Source organism: Neophocaena asiaeorientalis, unplaced genomic scaffold, assembly GCF_003031525.2.
Source record: "Neophocaena asiaeorientalis asiaeorientalis breed wild unplaced genomic scaffold, Neophocaena_asiaeorientalis_V1.1 scaffold254, whole genome shotgun sequence".
In the NCBI taxonomy this organism is placed as follows: Eukaryota; Metazoa; Chordata; class Mammalia; order Artiodactyla; family Phocoenidae; genus Neophocaena; species Neophocaena asiaeorientalis.
In genome coordinates this window covers 1,009,195-1,033,943 of record NW_020174705.1, presented here as the reverse complement: position 1 = coordinate 1,033,943, position 24,749 = coordinate 1,009,195, and positions in this window count along the sequence as shown.

The following is a 24,749-nucleotide window of genomic DNA, read 5'->3' as shown; positions in this document are numbered from 1 at the left end:
GTGGCTGGCCAAGGCTGCTGGAACGTTCTTTCTCCTCCTGGACCCAAGTGTGTTCCTGAGAGCTTCTCCCTGGGCCAGCGGCCCTAAGAGGCTTCCGGAGCTGTGCCCAGAGGCTCCTCTGGAAGCCAGCTCTGACCCAGGTCTGCACGGAACCCCTCCCCCAGGCCCCTGGGCACTCGGGCCTGCAGGACGTGACCCGGGTCTCCAGCACCAGGACACTGGGTCTGAATTGCCACGTCATCCTGAGCAGCTTGGGTGCAGAGCCCCCACCCCCACCACCTGTGAGATTTCTGAACTAATCCAGGCAAAGCACTGTTCTCAGCCTGGTGGTCCGCACCCATGTACCACGGGAAGGGCAAGCAGGGCAATGGGACAGTGGGCAGCCCCTCGACTCCAGTCAGGTAGGGCCAGGGGGCGGGTGCAGCCCACAAAAGCCAGGCCCCAGCAAGAGTGAGCCTGTGCCCCTGGCACACATGTGCTGGGTGTGTGCATGTCTGTACTCTGCCTGTTCCTGCGAGCCATACACGGTCCAGGCGTGCATCCGAGCAGGACTGTGCATGTACACGCTCACACATCTGTACACCAAACACATAATCACGCACACACACCATCACACACATATACACATGCTCTTGCACACACACACACACACACACACACACACACACACACGTGCGCATCTTCCAGGTGGTGGCCCCGAAGGCCTAGTGGTCATATTTCTCAGGGAGGAAGATCCCCACCCCCAGGACTACAGGACACCTAGGAGCCGAGCACATGCCCACAGCTCCCTAATTGCACCGGATTCTAAGGACCATGCTAATTAGGAAGAGCGCTAACGTCTCTATTCAGCTCTTAATAAAGAGCTGGATTCCGGATTTTTTCAAGGCATAATTAAGTGGAAAAGTGCCCTGTCTCCACCTCCAATCACCATGCCGGCAAGAAGCCCCTGTGTAGGCCATGGAACCTTGTGAAGACCCCGTCAGCCACTTGGTGGCAGCATGCACAAGTGCCCTGGGGGCCCAGAGCCGCCGCCGCCCCCCCCAACCGCCAAGTAATGTTTCTGCCTGAAAGTGAAGCCAACCCCCAGCCCCTATTCTCTCCCTCATTTCCAGCTTTCTTGATGGAGCTCCAGGTCATGGCTCTGGCGTGGCTCCTGCTGGGAGCAGCTGAAGGTTCGGGAACTGTCCCCCCAGGCTGCCTCTGTCCTAGGATCTGGTGAGGCCTCCTTCCAGCCACACCTCCGCCCATCTTGGTCTCTCTGTGGGGGGCTCTGCACAGCCCATGGACCTTGGAAGGGAAAGGCGTGGGCAGGGGGCACAGAGCCAGGAGGGGCCAGGAGGGGCCCCTCGGGAAGATGACCGCCCCGCTGAAGGGACAGGCTTGTGGGGCCTGCTCTGGGCAGGAATTCTCCAGGCCAGAAATAACTGCCTCAGCGCCACTGCACAGCTGCCCGCGGCCTGAATTAGCGACCCCGGGGGACTGCTCGCTCCTTCCATGGGAACATGGTCTGGAGTGCCCTGCCCCCCAGCCGGCAGGCCATCCCCAGAGAGGGGGCCCAGGGTCTGCAGAAGGCTGGCTACAGGAGGCTCCTTCCCACGGGGGAACTGGGGTGAGCGCACCTGGGGCCCCCCTGCTGGGCCCCCACAGCCCTCTTCATCCTGGCCTCCCCCTGCTCTGCCTGCCAAGCGCGGGACCCCCAGCAGCTGAGTCCCTCATGCTTCTGCACACTTGGACAGTAACGCCACAGTCTGACTCTCTGTGTAAGACCCAGCTCACACCCGGGAAGCCTGGTGACCGTGGTGGGAACACACTCAAGTGTGGACATATATCTCTGCACACGCAGTACCTGGTCACCCCAACAGCAGGCACCCGGGCAGCTCTGCAGCAGGCGCCAACCCTGTGCCCACACCCCACGCTGGCGGTTCTCTGCAAACCCAGCTTCCCCATGAGTGTTGCCCGGCAACCGGGCACTTATTAAGGAGGAGGAAGGCCAGCCCTGGCCTGCCAGGGGCCTGCCTGCTCTCCCACAGCACCTGGTACATGCCGGGTTCACCCAGGCTCCCTGCGCCGAGGGCTGGGTCAGCCAGGGCCTGTTCTGGGGTGGGGGTGGGGTGTGGAACAGGAGAACGGCCCCTCAAGGCTGAGGTCAGGTACCCTGGAGCCCCCCACGCCCCACCACAGATGGGACCAGACACCTTCACCACCAGCCCCCGGGCACCTTTCCAAACTTTCTGGTGGTCAAGACTGCCCCAGGATCTTGGGTAAAAATGGATAGAGCTGGGATGCCAGGTGTCCAGCCTCAGCCCTGCCTCTGTTATTAACAGCAGTGACATTTTAAAAAGAAGACCCAAACCCTCAGAAAGTCAATTTCAAAATGAAAGTAACTGGACCTGGGCTCAGTGTCCCAGTACTGCTGTCTCCCCGCACCTCCCAAGGCCGCTGCCCCTCCAGGGCCACCGGGTGCCCCACTGCTCCCCCTCCGCCCAGCACCTGACCATGACATTTACACACTACCGCCACCACTGGCATCCTTGGAGATCCTGCCCAAAGTTCAGGGCCGGTGGTCCCCTGCTGTGCGGGGCTGGGGGGTGGGGGTTGGACAGAACAGAGCACAGTCCTGACCATGGGTCTGAGTCACGTTTACCTCAAGTGTGAGGGTCACGTTCTGGCCCAGGTCGCGGTCACCTTCCCCGCCTGGATACCCCCATGGGCTGTTCCCTCTCACTTGAGACGCCTCCTGGCCCCGGCCCCCAGCCCGCCCTGGTGTGAGCTGAATTGTGGCCCCTCCTAATTCATACACTACCCCCAGGACCTCAGAATGTGACTGTTATTTGTAGATGAATCTGTAAAGAAGTGATGAAGGGAAAATGAGACCATTACGGTGGGTTCTAATGCCATCTGACTGTACCTTATAAAAAGAGGAGATTGGGACACAGATACCTACTGAAGGAAGGCCACGTGAGGACAGAGGAGACGGCCCTTTACTAGCCTAGAGAGAGGCGCCTCGGGAGAAACCAGCCCTGATCTTGGACGTCCAGCCTCCAGGACTGGGAGGAAATAAACATCTGTTGTTTGAGCTGCCCTGTCTGTGGTGCTTTGTCACAGTCACCCCGTGCAGACAAATACACCAAGTGCCACCACATACTTGGGAGACCCTTCCTGTCCCCTGGTTGGTCCTGCCTCAACCCCTGGCTGGGAGCTCCTGGGCGGGGGGTGCGGCATGGCTGTGATGCCCTGTCCCATGAGCTCCATTAGCTGGGTGAAGAGACTTGGCTTAGTGGCTTGGTGGGGGAGGGGGTTTCTGGTCACCCAGATAGACAGCTGGACCTTGGAGACTCCCCTGCTGTGGGGGGCCCTCCCAACACTGAAGTTTTCCCAGTGGATAAACCAAGGCTCAGGGCACGTCACCTACCAGGTCACAGAGAACCCAGGCCTGGCCCAGCCCCAGGCCCGGCCCAGCCCCAGGCCCCAGTGGACATTCAACCCTGTGTCCCTCGTCCCAAGCTCTTGTGTCTGGAATCATTCCCAGACACACAGACTTGGTGCCTGCTTCCTGCTGCCTATGACTGGGGGCCACCTGCCCCACTGAAGACCCCACCCTTGGCCTCCCAGAGCAGCTGGGCCAGCAGTCTCTGGTGTGGCCCCACCCCACCCTCAGTGCCAAAGCTGCCTTCCCCTCATCCCACAGGAAGTCCCAGCACCTTGGGTCACACACACAGAGAGGGCTCCCTGCGCTGCCAGAGGCAGAGGTGGCCGACCGCCGACTCTACAGGTACAGGCCCCCGGACCCAACAGAGACCCAACCCAGGCAGGCCACGCACAGCTAGGCCCTCAGAGCTTCCAGAAGAGCCACGAGCACAGGCAGGTGGGGTCTGGGGCTGTGGCGCTTCCAAAACATCAGCACGTGCTCAGCCTGGGACCCCCAGGACCCCCACACGCTGAGACAAGGGAGGGAGACATTCGGATGGGGGACGGGATGGCACTGCAAGCTCCATCAGACGCTAATTAGAGGTGTGTGTGTGGGGGGGGGCGCGCGCTCAATACCATCAGAGGGGCGGGCCCCAGCACAAACATTTCAAATGGCACAGTATTTGCGTTTAATGGGCTGAAATTCTTTAAGCTGAGAACCCAACTGAGCCATTTTGTTGGACAATTTGCAGGGAAGTGGAAAGCACCAAATGGGAGCCCACGAATGGGGCATGCCACTTGACCAGAGGGGCAGCGGCCCAGCCACAGGGACACCATCCCCTGGACAGCCAACAGGATGTCCCTGAAGCATGGTAGCCCCAGGCCAGGTGTAGACAGAGGACCCAGGGGCACAGCCCAGGCTGTGGGGGGCGGGGATGATGGGGCAATGGGGAGGACCCAGACCCTTTGTGACGCAGTGGGACACACCTGCCTGATGTGACCTCCTGGGTCCAGTCCCAGTAAGTCTGTTGCCTGCAATACCCATCTACCTTCCTGCCTTGGGAAGACTCCTATCCATCCCTCAAAACCCATGCTGAGGGCTCTTCCTCCAGAAAGTTTCCTGAACTAGCCCAAGAGCTCCTCTGCCTCACTCAATCTTCTACTGAGCAACTACTGTGTGTAGGGACTACTCCAGGTCCTTGGACCAAGTGAACAGACAGGGGCACCCTGCCTGGAGCCAGGCAGAGGGCAGTGAACAGGTGATGCCTCAAGCAGCTACATGTGCCAGCAAGGAGACCCATCTGCGGGCACTCCAGCCCCAGCCCAGGCCTGTAGTGGGAGTGGGTGGGGGATGACAGAGCAGCAGGGACAGGAGGGCCCGGGCAGGCAGAACGGGGGCCAATGACACCAAGTCACTGAGGCAACCCCTCCTGACCACATTCCTCACCTGCCCCCCACAGCATCGGATAATGAAGAGCAAGGGTCCCGTGGGACACCCCCTCCCCACCCCACAACTGGGGCTTCATGGGGCGCGCACACACCTGCTGGGGGATGAGGGGCCCTCCTGGGCCTCCTCAGAGCACACCCTGCTCACCCCCCCGTTACGGGCAGCCCCTCAGGAGACCCCCGCACACAGCAGACTCAAGCGGTAGGTACACCTGTGCACACAGCAGGGGTAGGGCCTTACTCCCAAAGGGATCACACACTCAGCAGGACCTCAAATTATAATACGCGGGGCTTGGATTTAGGTCTGTGCGCACAGGAGGAATTCACGCTCAATTATGCACACAGTAGGGCCTCACATCAGGTGGGGCTGTGGACAGAAGCTATGCAGACAGTAGGACCCTTGTCCTCTGAGTCACGAACAAAGGGGAGCCTCATCAGGACACGCATGTGTGCAGACATACACGCATGGACCACACGCACAGGAGGCCCTGGTCCCGTGGCCCCACCTCCCACCACAAGCTGGAGGCCGGGCTGGTGGTGGTGACCACCTTCCAACAGCTGCCACCTGTCCAGCAGCCCCCTGAGCGCAGACCTGGGCCTGGGGAGCTCACGGCCGTGCAGCGTGCTGATTCGCCCATCCTGGCTCCCCTCCAGCCGCCCGCATCTGCATCGATCCTTTAATGACTCGATCCATTATGTTGGAGCAGAATTCTTGGAAACCGGCAGGAAAAGGAAACCAACAATGGGGTGTCTCTCCCCTCTCCCACACAGCGGGGCTGTCCACTCTCACTGCTGCCACCGCCGCCACACATCCAGGAAGGGGCTGGTGCCCCTGCTGGGGGAGGGGGCCAGAGGTGTGGGTGGGGAGGGGCCGTGGGTGCAGTGAGGGAGGGGCCTGACGTCTCATCTGCAACGCGGGGACCCCAATGGCACCCCCACCAAGAAGAGGACCTTCAGAAGGAGCCTGGAGAATCCTCCCTCAGGTGAGCACTGCTGCCCCAGGCTGGCTGTCCCTGGTGGGGCAGGGGCCCACCCCTCCATTGCTGGCGCCCCCGGGCACGCGGAGCAGAGGATCGGCTGTCCCTGGTTCTTCCATCAGGCCAGGCGGTCAAGAGACCTGCAAAACCCTAAATACGGCCCTTTTCCGGATGAATTTTTACATTTCAGAAAATACAGACATTTTTCATAAAAGGAAATGCTATGTTAATAACTAATGAGTTCATTCTTGTTTTAAATGAATGACTAAACAGCAATTTCTAAATCTCTTCAACTCTAAATTCCAAGAAGATAAACAGCAAGACAGAGCCCCAATGCAGAGACTCCCTGGGGGCTTCAGTTAATCACAGGGCCCTGGAGTTCAGGAACCTCCCCCCAGCCCCCCCCCACCAGGGGGCTTCCTTCTGGGCCCACTGGGCCTGCCACCCCCAGGTCCTGGACCCACTGCCTCTCATGAATTCCCTATGGCGCCCTGCCCCTCCACAGGTCACCCCTGGGTTCCGACCCGCCCCAGGAACAAACACGCCCCAACACCCACAGGGGACAGAAGCATTTCCGGCCACACAAAGGCCCATTCCCACACCCAGTATGGGTCAGTGGCCCTACCCCGTGCGCCCCGAGGTCCCCCCTTCCTGCATCTGCCCAAGGCCTGAGCAGGTCCCACAGGGCTGGCTGGGGCCCAGAGTATCCCAGATGTACCCCCGCCTGGCCACCCAGGGCTCAGCAGGCCTCTCTGCGGGGAACAAAGCCCACCCTTCCCACAGGTGGACCCTCCCGGGGCAGGGACCCCCACAGCCCGCCCTGCCCCCACAAGGCTACATCTGTCTCCGTGGCTACAGGAAGCCCCAGCGGAGGACGCCGGGCGCTTTCATGATAAATCCTTTAATTAGGAAATCCCCGAGCTCCCAGCACGCAGGTCACCTGCTGCTCCCATGTCTCGGGTTCCTGCCATGAGCCGGCGCCACGTGCTGCCTGGGGGAGGTGGACCAGGCCCCACTGCAGGGACGGGGGTTTGGAGGGTGGCCTGGGGGGCCTGGCAGAGCCTGGGGTTGCAGAAGAAGCCCCAGGGGGTGTCCTTCACACTCCGACACTGAAGGTACGTTTCGGAGCCCCTCCCCCATTTCTGGGAGCTTCCATGAGGCCAAGGATCAGGGGTGTGAGGGTTTGGAATTTGGCAGCTGGCTCTGGATGGGGTGGACCTGGGGGCTGCAGCCAACAGGTGGGCCGAGGGGAGGCTTGCTGCCTGGAGGGGCAGCTGTGGGGTCTGCAAAGCCTCCAGCAGGCCAGGACTGGCTCCCCCAGCCCAGATGGCCTTTCCAAGAAAAGCTGTCACCAGCCCCCCAGTTTGGACCTCACCCTCATACCCCTCTATGACCGCGTGGACACCTGATGCCCCACACTGGCCCACGCAGCCCCTCCGGCCCTCAGGCCCCCAGACCCCAGGGTGACCACATGCTGCTGCATGAGGGGTACACTCGGCCCAGCGACCTCCCAGCTAAGTTCCCACGAGTAGTAAGCATTTCACAGGCACCCGAAGGCAAGGGGACACCACAGCGACAAAGACGAAATACAGAGGTTCACACAGGAGACAAGAGCAGGTGCTTACTGGGGTCCCCCGCCAGCAGAGGGGTCCCGGCCCGGGGCCTGCCAACCCCCTGCCCAGCCCCCTCCACAGAGGATGTGCGGGAGGGACGTCAGAAGGGGTCCAAACCCAGTCGGCATGGCAACCAGGAAGCCAGCCTGGCCTTAACCAGATTGTTAAGGCTGGTGAAAGAAATGTATTTTCTAATTAAGTGGGAGAGACGACACTGATCCTGGGGCAGTCGTTAACAAGGTGGGGGGACCTGGGTGGGGGGTGATGCAGGCTTGCTTTCTCCAACCAGGTTTCCTCCTGTGCCTCCCCCCATTTCTCCAGTCCCTCTTTTACTCTTTCACGGTAAAACTCAGACGAGGCCACAGCTGAGTCTGCCTGGCCTCAGATTCCTCACAACTCCTAGAGAAAGGCCCAGAAGGCGTGGGGAGGGGGCCGTCCCTCGTGGAGGGCGGGTGGTGCCCAGCTGACAGTGCAGAGATGGCCGTCCATGAAGCCTGGGGGGGGGGGGGGGGGGGGGGGGGGTGTCCAGAAGCCAGCCCCCCACCCATGCCCACCAGGCAGCTGGAGCACTTTGGAGGTGGGAGGCGCCTGGGAGGGGTGAGGCGGGGCACTGTCTCTTCAGCCCCGCCTCCAGAGCTCTGCAGATAAACAGTCTAAATTAGGAATTAAAACACTGCTTGCTCCCACCAGCCTGCAGGCCGGCCGTATTTCAAACGTGCAGGAAACACCCCGGCCTCCTCCTGAAGCCCCGAACTTCCCAAAGTGGTTCTGCAGGATTGGGCCACTCAGAGGGGAGCAGGTCAAACACCGCACAACCCGCTCACCCCAGGCCAGGGCCAGGTTGAACTGGCAGGCACAGAGTGGGGGCTGGGACCCCAGCCCCCAGCAGAGTCATGCCACCCTGTCCGGGCCTCCTGAGAGCCCCTGAGAAGGAAGCTGGGCACACGGCAGGCATGGGGACCCCTGCAGCTGTCGATGGGTGTGTGTGTGTGTGGCTCTGGGAACGTTGAACACCCTCCCCACTGCCCCGACCCTGGCCCCGGGAGAGGCCTTGGCGTGTGCTGGGCATAGAGGTCCACCCTCAAGCACTGCCTGGGGCCCCGTGGAGGGCAGGGCTGCACCCCCTGCCCCAAGCTCCAGGGCTTACCTCCCCCAGCTTCCTGCCCACCCGCTCCCAGGGGGACTGCGGTGGGTGGGCCTGCCTGGAACTGGGTGCAGCCCTGGGACAGAGTGCGCTCCGCGGTGGAATTCCAGGCATCAGACATTCAACAGAACTTAGGGGCTAATTCCTGAATTCCAGCCGCCAGGCGTGGGGCCAGAGGCTGCCCGCTCCACTGTGGGTCAGCCTGTGGGCCAAGCGGCTGGTCCAGAGGACGCCACCTTCCTGCGGGGGTCCAGAGAGATGACGTAGGACCAAGGCCCAGGTGGGAGGAGGTGGCATGTCGGGAGCTGGGAGGGCCGAATAGCAATGAAGCGTGGGGGGGCGCTCCCGAGAGCCCCTCCCCCTGCACAGTGCCCCCTGCACAGCCACCATCTGGGTCTGCCCCAGGCCGGGAAGGAGATGCTTCCCTGGGGTGTCCGCTGCCACGGGGGCTACTCCAATCCCTGAACTGACACCCCCACACAGGCCACCTGTCTGGGGAACAGTGGCCGAGAGATCCACCTACTCTAGCAGCATGCAGAGGAAGTCACTGGCCAGTCATGGGGGCACCTCGGGCCCGTGGTCCCCCCCTCCACCCAGCCACAAAGGGCCAGCAGACATGAGCCCGGCCACACCTCAGGGCATAGCTACTGTGAGAGTGACAGAGGGCCTAGGAGGCTGACCCGCAGAACCCAGATGGCCAGAGTGGACACTGGGCATCTGACCCCAAACACTATCCAGCCTGCCTCTGCCCTGTCCCGCCTTGGGCTGGGAGGGCCTGCAGACACCCCTGGAGACACCCCTCCACAGGCTGTTCACCCAATGTCTCTGCTTGGACGCCCCGGCCATGAGGGAGGCACGGCCGCCCAGCTCTCTTGCCTCTGGTCAGCACCTCCACCAACAGGTGAGATGACATTCCTTCCAGAAGGAAACCTGACATTGCTGGAGCAGTTGGACTAAGACCTCGGCGGCCACACAGAGGAATGGGGCCCCCGCACACCCTGGGCACTGCTGGGTAACGAATGAGGTGTGGATGGCTCCGTGCGGGGCCGCGGTCACTCCAGGCATTAACCTGTCTGGCTCGGGGACTCTGGGGAGCAGAGCAGGAGCACGTGGTCAGGAGGGGCTGCTGTGTGACAAGCCCAGCGTGGCTACAAACTCCAGGGGACAACCCTCCAATCCAACAGCTGACCCTCGGCCTGTGGTGTCAGCCCAGGGAGGGGACACCCTGTGTGTGAGATGGCCTGGCAGTGAGCACAAGACACCACTCAAGCTTCGGGGTCTCACCCTCCGCCTATCTATCCGTCCACCTGCTGCCGCTCACCGGAGGAACCGGAACAATTTCCAGACCCCACCCCACCACCCAGGACCCCATGAGGCTGTAGCCCTGTTCTCAGGGAGGGACCCCAGCCTCCTCTCCTCTCAGAACAAATGTCCCGTGGCCCCTGCCTCCCCTCCACCAGGGCCCCATGGGGCTGTGGCACAGGACAAGCACAGCTCCGTGGGCCTTGTTTCAGGTCTGTGGTTCAGACCCTCACCGGCCAGGTGCTTCAGAGTGGGGTGCTGCCAGGGGTCCCAAGGCTAGCAGCAGAGGGCTAACCAAGGGGTTGTGGCTGGAGGCACCCACGAGGGTTGGGAACCACTTGTCGGGAGGGTGTGGGGGAAGCTCCCCTCTGAAAGAGCTCTGCCTCATGCCCCAGGGGGGCTGCCTGGGTCTCAGAAAGACCAGAGAATCCTAGAGATGAAGCGAGGGCCCAGCCAGTGCCTGGGGGCCTCTGGGGAGGTGCTATGGGCAGAGTGGCCTCCCCTGGAAATTCCTATGTTGAAGCCTAGCCTGCAGGACCTCAGAATGTGGCTGTATTTGGAGCAGGGGTCTTTAGAGAGATAAAGTAAAACGAGGTCAATGGGGACTTCTCTGGTGACGCAGTGGTTAAGAATCTGCCTGCCAATGCAGGTGACACAGGTTCGAGCCCTGGTCCGGGAAGATCCCACATGCTGCAGAGCAACTAAGCCCGTGTGCCACAGCTACTGAGCCCATGAGCCACAGCTACTAAGCCTGTGTGCCACAGCTACTGAAGCCCGTGTGCTTAGAGCCCATGCTCCACAACGAGAGAAACCACTGCAGTGAGAAGCCCGCTCGCCGCAACTAGAGAAAGCCCGTGCGCAGCAACGAAGGCCCAACGCAGCCAAAAATAAAATAAATTTCTTAAAAAAAAGAGGTCACTGGGTTGGACCCTAATCCAGACCATGTCCTTGTAAGAAAAGATCAGGACCGACACGCACACAAGGTCACCATGTGAGGACACAGGGAGAAGACAGCTACAGGCCAAGGAGACAGGCCTCAGGAGGAACCAGCCCTGCCCACGCCCTGCTCTCAACGTCCAGAAACATGTTTGTGTGGTTTAAGCCGCATGGCCACCTGAGCAGGCTAATTCAGAAGGCACGGCTCAGGGTGTCCCAAACGCCCTGGAACAAGGCAGCTCCAGACTAAGGGGGTAAGGGAGGGTGTGCTCAGCAGTTCACGGGGTTTGGTGCCCCCAGCAGACCCCTGAGCTGGCGTCGGAGGGGCTCTCAGGGTAATCGGGGTCCACAGACATGCTGGGCATCACCCTGACTGGGACCCTGTTCTTACCCCACTGCTATCAGGGCTCTGTGGAGACCACCTCCTCCGGGAAGCCCCCCTCCCACCTGCAGCTATAGGGGGTGACCAGGGAAAGGGCCACCTGCCTCCTAGCCAGCACTCACTTGGGCAGTTGCAAGGTGCCCAACAGCCACGGGAGAGAGACCCCAAACCCCAAGTCCAATAGCCTCCCCACCCAGGTCGGTGGGGGGGTCCACAGTGCATCCCAGCATGGCTGAACCTGTCCTAGATCCGGGCCCCCAGGGAGACAGAAGGACCACTGAGAGTGGGATCCATGCACTTCCCATCCCCGCGCCAGCACCTGCCACACAGTAGTGCCTCAAATACTCGAGCAGGAGGAACAAAACAGGAAGGTCTTTGATGCCCACTGCAGACGCCCACTGCGTGCAGCCCTGGGCATCAGGCTGGCATCCGAGCAGATCAGACCATGGACTCCTGGGAGTGGGCTGAGGGTGTGGACGGTCACCGAGGGATCCTTCCCATCACATGACAGGGTGGACTCCACCTTCACCTCCCACCACACACCCCAGGTTCTGGTCCATCGCTCGGGTACAGGAGCCCATGCTCCTGCTAGAACGTCCTCCCTTCACCAGGCCTGGGGCAGACAGAGGCATGGGTACTGGCCCTGGGGCCCCAGGCTGCCTGGGAATGAGGCAGCTCCCAGCCATGAGCACTCCACCCGCTGGTCTCCCTGGCATTCAATGAGCACCTACTGGTGCCAGCCCCCGGGCACCGCACACATGCTGGACCAAGCAAAGATCCGACCCTCCATGGCTTCTAACAAAATGCCAAACGCCACGGGCTCTGGCGCCTCCATTAGAATTCTGAGTCTGGGGAACCCTAGGGATGGCCCTTGTTAGGAGGTAGGACGGCGGGCAGCAGGGACACCCTGCAGACTGGTGTCCAAGGCGCTGGGTGGGGGGGGCCAAGGGGTCTCTAATCCTGGAGCAGCCCTCAATGTGCTAAATCGCTTTATGTAACTCAGGCCAAGCCAGTAAACCAGGAGCCCAGCTGGGGATTAGTGACAGGCGTTGCCACGGCAACCTGATTAGGCGGAAACATGTCATCTTTGGGAGCGCGGCTTGGGCCTTGAGCTGCTCTGCAGAGGTAAAAGGAAACCCCAGAGATTCATTAGCAACAGGTTCCCATGGCAACCGCGCCAAGCTCATTAATAATTTTTTTTTATTCCTGGTGTGGGTGTTGAAATTCTCCAGAGGGCTGTTGGAGGGATGGATGCCGGGCAAACACACACCAGCTACTCCCACCCACAGCCTGGCACCACCCAGCCCAGGGCTCGGCGCCACCCCACCCGTGTGCCCGCCTGTGCGCCAGGATGTGCAGTGACTGGCAGGCCACGTGGTTCCGATGGCCCTGCCTGGAAGGTCCATCGAAGGGAGATCCAGATCAGAAAGGCTGCTCAACCCAGGAGGCCACCAAGACCCCTCTTCTGCCCACCTCCCAGGGGGACACCCCAGGAGCATCTTCAGGAGGTCAGGCGGGGGAGTCCTGCTCACTTGTGGGCTCAGACACGGGCTGGGTGTGGTGTCCGGTGCCCAAAGGCTGCCTTCTTGGGGACTACCGTGAAGGTTGCTGCAGACCCACTGGCTCAGAGACCCAAGTCCAGGGCGCAAAGGGGTAGGAAGTAGGCAATGTTTCAGAAAATGCTTTGGCATCTCAAGTAATCTGATGTGGTTCCGCATAACCGGGCAATTCCGCTCCTGGGTACATGCCCAACAGAACTTGGACACGACCGCTCACAGCAGCCCCACTCACAGCAGCTGAAAGGTGCAAAGAGCCACGTCCACCGACGGGTGAACAGGAACACAACGTCCCACTGCATCAGCCCTAAAAGAAGTGACGCACCATCGCACTACAGCCTGGATGAGTCCTGAGGACACACACTCAGTGAAGGACGCCAGACACACAAGGTCACTTATGTGAGATTCCATTTCTGTGAAACATCCAGAGCAGGCACATCCAGAGACAGAATGCAGGCCAGTGGGTGCCAGGGGCTGAGGGAGGGGGTTGACTGCTGATGGGGACGGGGTCTCCTTTCGGGGTGATGAAAAAGTTCCCAAATTGACTATAGTGATAGTTGCACAACTCTGACTATAACAAAGACCACTGAACGGTGCACTTTATGTGTGTACATCTCAACAAAACTAAAAGAAAGCGGGCGCCTGGGTCAGCCTGCCTTGAGCTCCGAATCCTGGGGGCCATGCAGGGATCCACTCTGACCCTTAGTTTCCTCATCCGTAGATAGAACTCAGGTGCTGAAGTTCCCCCGCCCAGGGCTGAGACAGAGTGAAGGGCCCCCCCACGGCAAGTGCGGTGAGCCTCTTCACCACTGTTCCTCTGCCCCAAGGTCAGAGGTGAGCAGGTGCCTGACCCAAAGGCCCCTTCCATCTGCTACGTGCAGAAACGTGACCCAGAGCCCAGCATGGCCTTCCAGGGCGAGGGACATCCTGGGAAGGACCTGGCCACCCCATCCTGGCCACACTGAATGGCCTGCCCACCCCGAGTCCTGGTGACACCTGAGAGAGAAAACACACAAACGCGGGGAATCCCTATCACTCAGTCCAGGTTGCTCGGTTTGAATCGGGGGATGGGACACATGGCCTGGTGGCATCTGCAGGATGGCCGAGGAGTGGTCGCAGCATAGGAAGGTGACAATGGGTGACGAGGGGTCCCAAGGCTTGTTCTGAGCCCCTCACACCCGACGAGGGTGAGGGAAGCAAAAACGTGGCCAGTCACTCACTTGGGAGCCACACCGAGGAAGGGGCAGGTCAAGCTCCGAACCTCAGGAAGGAAGAGAAACCCCAGGAGGCAGGGTGCGGTGCAGACGCCCCCGGGCCCTGAAGCCAGGCTGGGGGTGGCGAGAATACTCTCAGGAGGAGCCCAGCTATCCCGGACACACCCCTTCTCTCTGCCCCGGTGCCCAGTCGACCCCTCCCCAACACCGATGCCCAGGAGTCTGCTGGACTGTGACCAGCGCTGAACGGAGCAGGGGAGGGGAGGTTGAGGCCAGACCCCCTTCCCCGAGGGCACCTGCTTCTGCCCGCAGGTCCCTGAGCTGGTTCTGCCCTCCCGTCCTGTTCCAGCGACCCATATTTCAATGGTAGGTTTTTTAATGGCTCTGGAACAGCAAGGAAAGAATGCCAGGAAGCCCAGCTTCTAAAACGTAAACCCGCGGGCCAGGGATGTGCTTCGTGTGCTTTGCCCAGGTCCACTGGATGGCCGATCCTAACACTGCTTCTAGCTTCTAGAACATTCCTCAGGACAATGGTGCCCACCCCCTGCCCCTGCCTCCAAGCACTCACAGTACTGCGCTCTGCAGATGGGGGGCTAGGCGGGGTCCGTCCCAGGAACCCCGTGTCTCCACATCTGGCCAGCCTTCTTCCCCCTCAGTCCCACCCCAGATGGCCTGCCCACCTGCTGCTAGCTCTCATGTCTCCTGCCCCCCCTGGGGGCCCACCCTGCACTCCCTGCCCCCTCCACGGTCTGCACCCCTGTGTGGGGCGTCCTTCACGTCCTGGAACCCCCACCAAATCACATGACCCTGAGACCAGCGCCTGGAGGGTGCTCCCACAGACCCGGAGCACCGGGCCCGTCATGCCCGAGGCACAGCGCACGCTGGCCAATGCGGCCAGTCACGGGGACGCAGCAGACCTGTTCCGCGGCCAGAGCCGGGAGGCTGCCCTGCCAGCAGGACCCGGGACATGTCCTAGTCCATCTCCACGAGGCGCTAATGCAGGCTGACTCATCAAACTGCAGCCGCCTGGCGGCTACTTGAAAGACAAAGGGACGCACAGGGTGAGCTACATGGCACGCATCTGGCTGGGAGAGGCCATCGCCACCCTTGTACTTTCCCGCAGGCTCCCAGGCTCACTCCTGGCCCTGTGGCAGGCGGGGCCAAGGCTTCAGAAAGCAGTGGGCACAGGTCAGAGGCTCCATGGACCCTCCCGGCTTCCCCCTTCTCAGGAGAGCACCCGAGGCGCTCCTAGGCCCCGAAACTGTCCACATCAGCTGCCCCCCACACCTGTCTCCTTGCCTCTACGCCACGTCCCTGACCCCCACCACCCTTCAGACAGGCACCCCGGGGCCCACCCCCACTGCTCACACCCACCCGCCTCAGCCTGCATGCCCCAGTCCTGGCAGACCATCCCCCAGGCCCGCCGTAGTCGGCCTCAGCCCTAGCAAGGCCTGGGTCTCATCTGTCTGCGTGTCCACTGCCTCCCCACCCCCACCACCTCCGCAGCCAAGCACAGCCCCAGAGCCTTGAATAGGCCAGAGCGGGTACCCAGCTGGGAATCTGGCCCATCGCCCGCTGTCCATCCCTGCTGCACCCTGCAGGATGCCCTGGGCCCAGCCAAGGGTCTCAGATCAGAGCCAGGTGAGGCTGGACGCCAGGGACTCCCTCTATAGCTGCTGCACTCGCGCTACCCCCAGGAGCAGCAGGAAATCCCCCAGAAGCCCCCGGCAGCATAGGGTTACTGGCTGAGTGAGGGTCCCAGACTCCTGCAGGAACAGGATGTCAGCCTCCATCCAGCAGAAAAGACCTGAAGGCCCACATCGTGAATGGACACCTCCTCAGGGAAACCCCCCAGTAGGGCAACCCCTCAGGAACCCCAGAGACACAACCGCTGGAGGTCTGACCAAATGACCAATTTCACGGTTGGTTTTCCCTCTCCCCAGGAGGCCCTTTTCCTCTTGGAGAGGCAGACCCGGGATGGCTGACATGGTTTATCCCACCAGCCTGTCCCCATCTCCTGCCTCTTCCTCTGGGGGTACAGCAGGGGGCAAGCCCGGGTGTGCAGCCCAGGTGTGTGAGCTAGGGAGGTGCCCCCGAAACAAAGCACCACAGACCGGGGGACCTTACACTACAGGAATTCTTCCTGTCACGGTCCAGAGTACAGGAGTCCGAGATGAGAGTATCAGCAGGCTGATCCTTCTGTGGGCTGAGAGGGGGAATCCATCCAGGCCTCTCCCGGCCTCTGGTGGCTTCAGGAGCCCTGGGCTTCCTGGGCGTGTGGCTACCTCACCCAGCATCCACCTCCACCTTCACGCGGCTTCTCCTTGCGTCCGTGTCAGCTCCTCTTAGGAGGAAACCGTCATCAGCTTGAGAGCCACTGCAGCCCAATCTGACCTCATACTAACTTGACTGCAGCTGCAAAGAACCCACCTCCACGTGAGGTCACATTCTGAGGTTTGGGTGGACACGAATTGGGCACACTCCAGCCAGTGCACTAGCCTACATGTGCCAGTTTGTGAGGACGATGGGCACACGCACAGCCACACCCTGGATGCTGCAACCCCATCCCTGACACTCTGTCCACCCTAAGTGCCCACCCTGCCTGCTCCGGCTGCTCCTGGCCCCCCACGCCCACTGCCCTGGCTGCTCTCCTGGGGCCTGCAATGATGCCCCCAGCATAGGGCAGGGGGCCCCAATGCTGCCACGCTCACGTCTGTTTTTCTCCGTCCCCTTCAGGGGCTCCCCAAGGCCAGAAAGGACCTGACCCCACCCCACCCCCGGGCCAGCACCGAGGGCAGAGCCCGGGGTGTGCACACAGCTCCAGAGGCCTGGGCCACTCCACACGGGGCTCAGGGGACGTGGGTGTCCTGACCCACTGACAGGTGGGAACCTCCTTATGGTCATAGGAACCACCAAGATCAAGGCCAAGACAGGCAGCGTCTGGCCCCAGACCTCCAGGGGTGCCCAGCTGGGGCTCAGAGGTCACCCTACAGGCGCCAAATGGGAGACCCGGGCCTGGCACCTGAGAACCTGAGGGGGAAGCTCCGTCCATAGGCACTGCCCAAAAGCCGTCGGTGGCCAGAGAAGGCCCAGAGGGGTCCACGAAAGCCCCTCCCCCAAGGAGCCCAGGCCCACCAGCCCAGCTCCTTGGGCATCCTCCTCCCACAGGAGAGAGAGGCGCTCAGGCCACGGTCCAGCAGATGGTTCCCAGCTGCCTGACCTCCCCCTGGGCAGGTGTGGATGGGGGTGCCCAGCTGGCACTGACTGCCCACAAACAACCACAATTAGAGGCATCAAGGGGCACAGGCCTGCCCCTCAAATCAGAAAACCGAGGTCCAGGAGGCAACTCCGTCCACCAAGGCCCCTCAGTTTTGGGGTGGTGGCCCTAGTGGCCCCAGCACTTAGGTACAATGGGACCCCAGCCTCTGACACCCTGACAGGGCCCAGAGCCCACCGCTGCTTTGCTGCATCAGGCTTCAGGGACACAAATTCAGCCCACCTCAGAAGCTCTATCACCTTCTGGAAAATCCCCCAGCCTCTCCCTCCCTCCATTAATGCATCTGACTCTGCACACCCTCTGTGTGGGCTGGGGCTGGGGGACCCCGGGCCACTCTCAGACCTGGGGAGGGGGCTGTGTCCCTGTCAGGCCTCCGGAGCCTCTGCTGCGAGACCCTCTCACCAGCCCGGCTAAACTGGACTAGGCCCTTCAGCCCTCAAACCAGGGTGCCCAGCGAACCCTGCTCTGTCAGTGATGAAAAGGAAGAGGTGACATGAGGGAGAAAACAAGGCACGTGAGGGGCCACCACCCAGGCTGAGGGAGGGGCCACAAGACCCTCTTCCTGTGACCAGGAGACCCCAGTAATCCCAAAGGTCCCGGCCTAACCTCCCGGCGGGGGGAGGGTGGTCACTGACGTCAGGGGCCTTGCCCCCTGAAGAGGCGTCAGGGTGCCCCCACCACAGTCCTCAGGCCAGCGAGGGCCCGAAACATGACCACTCCCAGCCGGGGGCTCCGCCAAGTGCAGGTGGGGAGCAGAGAGGCCACTGCAGCCCAGAAAAGGGGCACTGGCAGAGCCCAGAACAGGGAGAGGACAGTGTGACCAAGCAGGCCGGCTGCCGCCTGCCAGGTCTCTTGGCACCAGTGCCAGGTCGGGTTTTGCCCAGTTCCAGGCAGTGGATGCGGCCCGTGCCCACCCAAGAAGACTGGCCTGTTCCCCAGGTTCAAGCAGGTCAGGGGGTTGTTGGCCTCCTCCCTGCACTGCCAGCCTGCACGCCAGCCCTGAGCATCACCGCGCACCCGGCCCACCTCACCCAGACGCGAGCATCTCACTAACATCAGCTCCCTACGTGCCTGAGAGGTTCAGGCAACCGTGCTGGACGCCGAGGCTGAGGCCTGGCCAGGGCCCCATGCAGGAGGGAGAGTTGACCCCAGACACGGCTGGGTACACACCTGCACCGGTTGAGACACAGTGGGGGCAGGGGGCCAGTTTCACCCAGGCCGCCCCTGTGGAGGGGGTTCTGGGTCCTCTCTGCCAGATCTGTGCCCAACTTTGGCAAAGAGAGAAGCTACGGGTGAGATTGTGAGGTGGGGGCTGCTCTGGGACATGGCCTTGGTCCTTGTCAGCATCCCACTTAGGAAGAGGGGTACTCCCGAAACCCCTTAAGTCTGCACGCATCCAAGAGCTGCTCAGGGTCATGGAGAGGCAGGATGCTCACACCACGATGCCCCCTGATGGCAACGTCCACAGAGATGGCAACGTCCCCACCGCATGCTCTAATTGAGCACATCCATCAACTGTCCACACTAAACAGAGCTCAGGGCTCTGCCAGCACTGCCGACACGCTGCTCCTCCCAGCAGCAGAGGAGAAAGCATCCCAGAAGCTGGGGACACTGGGGTCCTCCCACCTGTCTGCTGGGCCAAACGGAGCAGCACAGCCTTGCCTCCCCTGGAGGAGGAGTGTGTGTGTGTGTGTGTGTGTATGTATGTGTGTGTGTGTGTGTGTGTGTGTGTGTGTGTGTGTGTGTGTGTTGGGTGTTTGGTGGGGCCCTCCTTAACAAAATGACAACGAGCCGCTACTCACTATGTGAAGACAACGCAGCCAAGCAGCCCCCATCTGTCATCCGCGGCGGGCGCAAAGCTCTGGCTCTGGGGACGGTGCCCGAACTCGCTGCCAACTTGCAAGGGCTGGGCTGCTTCTCTCCAAGACCGGTCCTCCCCAGGCACTCCCCCATCTCCCCCCCGGGGAGCCGGGCCCTAAATCACTCCTGCGGCTGCCAGGATGGGCGCCTGAGGCCCACGTGACTCAGAGGTGTTCCCAGTTCTGTCAAAGCTAACCGTTGAGGGGAGGAGAGAGCAACTGGTCTTTTGTGTCACTGAGTTAAATACCCACTTGCAAGAAGGAGAGAAAAGAAAATATTCCTAACTCAGCCGCAACAGCTGCCACCCCTTCCCGGGCGGTCTCTGTGCGGGCGGAGGCGGGACGCATGTGCAACACTCATATAAAAGAAGGTAACGTGTTTCCCGCCCGACCTTGACTGCTGGGGCCAATGTCTAGACTCTGCAGCCAGAGACGGGCTGCTTGGACTCATCCCTCGAATGTTTGAAAGGCTGGCCCATCCCCCACATTCCTTCACATCCTGACCCTGGAACCAGGAGGGAGCCGCTGCCTCTGCCTGTCTGCCGCCGCCTGAAGGCGCGGGGAGCACCCAGACCACCTCTGAGCGCTCCACTGTGCCAGGGAGGGTGCCCGCAGCCTCCCGCAGTCAGGACAGAGTTTGGGTGGTCAGAATGTGACACCCACTGCATCCACGAGCTTCCTTTGAAGGGGTGGCACTGGCCATGTCCTCACCTCAGGCCTCTGCCCCTGAGGTGCCCTCCACCTGCCCTCTCCTGACTTCTCCCCAAACCTGGTCCCAACACAGCCCCTCCCTCACGAGCCCCAACCCCAGGTGGAGACAGACCCACTCCCTGAGCCTCCAGGCCAGCCCATCACCTGCCCATCATGCTCACAGGCCTTTCCTGGTCTCCCTCCCCACGACCCACCCTACCCTTCCTCCCCCTCACCTCACACACCCCCCCCACCTGCTCCAGCTGCAGGGACACATTCTACCCACCTCAGGGCCTTTGCATGTGCCATTCCTCTGCCTTAGCCTTGCTGGGCACACGGTGGAAGCTGGCCGAGTCCCAGCGTGGGCCTGCTGGGAGAACCTGGTGGGCCCAGCACAGATCTCAGGACAGGAGAGGCTTGTATAGGGAAGCCACCCCACAGCGAGTGTTTGCGGGAGCCCCCACCCCTCACTGCACCGCTCTCCCCACCCCCACGACATTCCCAGGGTCCAGCTGGGCAGCAGATGTGGGGGTGGGGGCCACACTCGGCCTCACCATGCCACACACACAGGGCACTTAATCAGCACTTACTGGTCTCTGCCTACTAATCAGGCCACCAGTAAGCTGGAGGGACACCAACTGTCTGCCCAGATCAGGGCTCTGTGGGTACCTGGTGGGGAATGGCTAGAAGTCCAGGCCGCTGGGGAGGAGGTGCAGGGGGCTCAGCCAGGACGCTTCCTGGGCAGTCTAATGACACTGAACGTGACACGGACACAGCCAGGGCCCTCCCAGGCAGACAATTCCCAACTCACACGAATTCCCCCTTCTACACCCCCCTGCCCCAAGGCCTTCCTGTTACTTCTCATATCCACCCAAACAGCCCAACCCAGCCTCACCTCCTCCAGGAAGCCCTCCTGAACACATAAGCCAAGAGGATGACACATCACAGCCCTGCTCCAAACTCAGGTTCCAATGGGAGCCCAGGCCCATGTCCAGGGACCACAGAAGCAGCCACCCCAGGGACGGGGCTCCCCCCACCCCACCTCCTGCAGGTGCTCAGAAATCTGCCACTCCACTGTTGCCCTCCCCAGTTGTCAGGAAAATGTTCCTCCCCAGGAAGCTCTCCTACTATGGACTCCTATCTCCACTGCTGGGAGTGTCTCTACTTCCACTCCCCTCCCCACCCCAGGGCTCGACATAGGCCCTCGGAGCGTGGGGCGGGGGCAGATCCAGAGACACACGGACACACAGACACACGTACTGCAACCCCTTTCCTTTCCAGTCAGAGGAAGTTGGGGCGGCCTCATCCGTCCCAGAGCCCTGGGGAGCCCAGAGCCCCTTCAGACACGTGAGCCCGGCCGGCCTAGGGCCGCGAGGCTCCCAGTCTGGGGACCACGGCCCGGGAACTCCAGGTCCAGAGAAACAAACACACACTAGCATCAAGGTGAGGGGCCCAGGAACAGGTACTGGGGGGTGTGTGTGGGCTCAGAGGAGGGAGTGCCCCCGGGCCTGTGCCCACACAGTGCTCAGGGGTCACGGCCACAGGGTCAGGAGGCTGAGAAGGACACAAGACGGTCTGCTCATGTCCAGTCTGTGGAGCCAGAGGGGGCTGTGGGGGGCAGGTGAGGGCAGATGGTGGCCCACCCTTTTCCGCATCAATGCCCTGTGTGTCCTCGCTGAGGCACCCACGCCCGCCAGGAGCCCAGGTGCAGGCAGCAACCACAGAGCGAGCGGCATGACAGTTTGGGGCATTGATTTTTACAAAATGCCTTCAAGGACCTGGATGCATCAGCCTCACCTCCCTGCCGGGCAGGGCCCAGCCAGATACTCAAACTCCTTCGGGCCAGGCTCACCCAGCTCTGTCCTCCAGCAGCCGTGTGACCTTGTCATGTCCTTTGTCTTCTCTGAACCCTATGCTCAGGGCATTCGGTGCCCATTCCCTGGGACACACCTCCTGGAGGTGTCCACCATCCCCAAGCCCCAAAGTGCCTCCTTGGCCACCTCCTAGTCCCTAGGCACCCCAACGGGGCCACAGCCAGCCCCTGTGGCTCACATGGCAACCGCAGCAGGGCCCCCTTCCCAGCCGGCACTCCTGGGAGGCCCCTCCTGGCCTGGGTGCTGGGACGTGGCAGCTGCATCACAGGCAGCACCAAGTCAGGAACCCCAGGGGAGCCCGGGCAGAACACAACCCAGCCTCTCGGGCTACAACACATAGATCCCACCCACCTTCCTCTATAAATAAACCTGTGTAGGAGAAACAGCACTCGCCCCAAAAGTTCTAACGCAATTATGTTTTCAAAAAGCAAACTAAATCACTATTGATAGGTGCTGTCCTTGGAAGCTCCTCTACAGTGGATCGGGTATCCCTTAAGGCAACGACAGAACACATGTGTTCATTTGTGTGGGGGGCCGTCCACCCGGGGGTTCCGGAAAGTCCGAGACTTAAGTAAGGCCTCTTCCTGTGTTCCAACTGCCTATCTCATCCCTGTTCAGGGCTGGGCTCGGCGGACCAGCTGGGACTCTGCCAGCGTCCAGGGAGCGAGGAGTTGCTTTACGAAGTGTGGGTTCCCAGAGCAAACCCAATTATCCCATTTCCCTCTCCGAGTTTACCCTCCACAGCAGTAAAGGCTCCAGGAAAGGATGGTGGGCGCCGCCAACACGACATCCATCTGCAGGGCAGGAGACCAAGGCCAAGGCACACACCCTCGGCCCCAGGACAGACAACAGGCAGTCCCTAGAAAACCACAGGCCGCCCTCTAAGCTCCTGCCTCTCTCAAGGCCGCCACTCCCGACTCCCAGGAATCTGAAGCGCTCTGGAAAGCCTTGCTGAGGCCCACGGGCTTCCCCGAGGGGGCCAGTCCCCACCTGTCCAGGCGGGCTGGCTTATTTTAGGCTCTCCCTGCGGCCGAGGCACCCCAGCACCAGGGCCTGGCATCTGCTGCGGGTCAGCAGCCGTCCCCACACGCTGGGGGCCTGACAAGCCCACCCCACTCAACAGATGCAGCATTTCCACGGCCAGGCCAGAGTAAAATGATCCTGGGACCTGAGCTCCTCCACACCCCTGCCAGTCAGAAGGGGTGCTCTTCCCTGGCTGAGAGCTCCCCTCCTCCTGCTCTAAGCACCCTCCTGCTCCTGGAGTCATGAGAAGCCCAGGGACAGGGACACTGGCAGGTGGCCCAGCCAGTCCCATCCCCCCTCCCTGGGCCTCACGCCACATGCATGTGGTATCCCCCCACATGCATGTGGCATCCCCCCACCTCCCCTGCACTAAGTAACACAAACAACCTTGTTAGATGTCCTGAAGGACGTAGCCCGCCAGGAACATCCAGAACACAGGGTCAGGCTGGAAGACTCCCTGGGCTGAGAGGGGACAGAGCAGCCAGACCAGGGGCTGTCAGGAAAGAGAAAGTGCAGGCCCACTGGGATCCTTCCCTATCTGGTCTCTGCGTATGCTTGGAAAAGACAGACACGCAGAGAGGGCAGCCTCAGGTCCCAGGGCCTTAGGTCACCCACCCCATCCCCTACCACCTCACCCAGCCAGGCCACCTTCCCGCCAAAATGAGGTGGCCTGGAAATGGCCAGGGTTCTAGAGGGAAGACTAGCTTACAGCCACCCTGCAAACTCAGCCTGGCAGCTGCTCCGGGGGAGGGGGGGCTGCCAAGCCCACCGAGGGGCTGCGGGACAAAGGCAGGCAGTGGAGCCTGCTGCCACACTGTGGCGGCCCCCGGGCCATCACCCTCTACCCAGGCCACAACGACTCCCTTCACAACCAGGGGGCTAACCTGACTCAGCCCATGTTTGAATTTCAGAAAAGAAAAAAAGACACGGTTTATTACTTTCCTGATACAAATTCCTCTTCGTGTGTGATGTTTGTACAGTTACACACACACAATAGGAAAAATATATACACGCATCGCTCATTCTGCCTGTCTCCTCCACACCAAAAAAGGGAAGTTCACGTGCAAGGTCTTGCCCCTGTCAGCCTCCTCTCCTCAGCACTCCCACCGTGCTGTCACCCAATCCCTCCAGGCCGGGGGGGAGGGAATGCCTGGCGCCCACAGCCCAGCCACCTGGCAACGAGCTCCACAGGCCAGTGGGAGAACCAGCTGGGACACAGGGCCTGCTGACAGTCCTCAAAGGCCACCTGCTGGGGGCCACCAGACTGCTACCTGCGTCCCAGAAATGCCCCCTACTCGACCCACCTCTGATCTGGAACCTTCTCTGAAAGTCTGTATCCATCTCACCAAGAGCAAAAGGGGGGAGCCCCTTCCTCTCCAGCTAGGGAAGCAGAGAGAGAAGCGACACCAGTGTGCCCGAGTGTGGTGCCAACTGCCTCCCTGCCCCCCACTCCCCAGCTGCGCATGACTTAAATCAACCCCAACACCGAGTTCAGCCTGAAAAGGCGAGTTCACAACCAACGTCACTGCCTGTCTCCACGGAAAAGGACCAGCGAGAGCGCACCGCTTCCCGGCCCCCTAGGGTCTCCTAGGCTCTTCGAAGCGCAAGGAACAGGATGAAAACTTTGCTCTCTTATTGAGGTCCCGCCGGCCTCCTCCTCCTCGCTAGGATCCTGCCTCAGGCTAGACGTTGTGTAAACCCAGACGAGAGAATTCCCTTCCTGACGAGCACCCATGGGGGCGCACGGAGTTCCGCCCACCCCTTCCCTGCCGATCCCTCTCCACTCCAAGCCCGCGGTGGCCTCGCCTCTTCTCTTCCACCCTCTCCGTCCCGAGCTGGCTGTGAAGAGGGAATGGGGCCGGACCCTCCCGTAGCCCCCCACTCTCACACTGAGACGAGGGACAGAGCACCTCCTCCTCTGCTCTGGGGTCCCTCCCGGCCCCTTGGCCCCTGAGGATCTGCAGGGCTTTCCACTTCCCCACGACCACAAGTCTGCTGGCTCCGGGTGTGACCTCACTCCTTCCAAGCCTACTCTCAGCGCTGGATAA